The sequence below is a fragment of the Schistocerca cancellata genome, chromosome 4 (genome assembly GCF_023864275.1).
Source record: "Schistocerca cancellata isolate TAMUIC-IGC-003103 chromosome 4, iqSchCanc2.1, whole genome shotgun sequence".
Lineage (NCBI taxonomy): Eukaryota > Metazoa > Arthropoda > Insecta > Orthoptera > Acrididae > Schistocerca > Schistocerca cancellata.
This window is the reverse complement of record NC_064629.1, coordinates 751,244,360-751,245,738: the sequence shown is the minus strand read 5'-3', so window position 1 is coordinate 751,245,738 and position 1,379 is coordinate 751,244,360.

Here is a 1,379-nt window from a genome sequence, read left to right as displayed (position 1 = left end):
TCAATAAACATACACACTGGAATAGAGCTATGTTTACAGGAATGGAAATTTGCGCCATTATGGGCAGTCAGATGAAATCGAGACAGATGAAAAAAAGTAAGTAAACTCCGTATCATTTCAAAAGAAATCGCCAAAACTGTTATTACACTTATCCCTCTATGATACGAGATGGTCAATCCGTAATGGAAGCATGTCTGGTTGCCAACGGAACCACGATTGTATCCAGGCGTGCACTTCCTTTTCCGAAGCAAATCGATGGTCACGAATGTCTTTCTTCAGGGGTGTAGAAATATGTAAATCACGTGAGGAGAGGTCGGCACGTTATGGAGGATGTGTAAGAGCTTCACAGAAAAACTTGTGCAGCATACTCGAAAGAACGTTGCCAACATGAGGGACGGTATTATCCTGCAACAGAATGACGTCGTCCGTCACAATTCCTGGGCATTTAGAATTGATGGCGCGCTTCATTTTTGCAGAGTTTCCGCGTCCCTCTATGAGTTAATTGTGACGCAGTGTTCCAGAAAGTCAATAAGCAACGGACCCTTGCAGTCAAAGACAAAGGTCATCACTACTTTCCCGGAACTGGCGTACCTATCGTTTCGACTCCGCTTCAGAAATAGTTCTTAGACATCCTCCACACAGTCCGTATTTCTCCCCAAAGGACTTCCGTATCTTTAGGGGCTTGAAGAAAGACATTCGTGGCCGTCGATTTGCCACGGACCAAGAGGTGCACGCCTGGACACAATCGTGGCTCCCCAGTCAACCGCAAACATTTTTACTAGAAGGCACTGGCTATCTCGTCTTCCAGTCAGTTAAATATATTAACAGTTATGGTGATTACTTTTGAAATAACCTACTTTTTACTTTTTTCCTGTAGTCTAGTTTTATTTAAGCGCTCCTTATACATATCCATGATTAGTCTGTGATTCACAGTTAAGTGCTTGGTAGAGTGTTCAGAAAAACGCTTCCAAACAAGTTCTCTACCGTTCCAGTTCCGAATAGCACCTGAGAAATATATAAACATCTAAATCTACACTCTGGGCGTGATTTGATGTGTCTTATTTCATCTCGATGGTCATTTCTCCCTCAGTAGATAGAAGTCAACAAAGTATTTTGGCATTCGATGGAGAAAAATTGGTGATTGCAGTGTTTTGAAAAGATCTCGCCGCAACGAGAAATGCCTTTATTTTAATGACTGCAACTCCAACCTTGCTAAATCCGTGACTGCGTTACTCTTATTTCACTATAATACAAAACGAGCGCTTATTCTTTGAACTTTTCCGATCACCTCTGTCAATCGTCTCTGATTAGGTGTCTTACCGCCCAGCATTGCAGCAGCACAGGGTAAAAAAGCGCAGTCTAGGGACTATCAGTAGTAG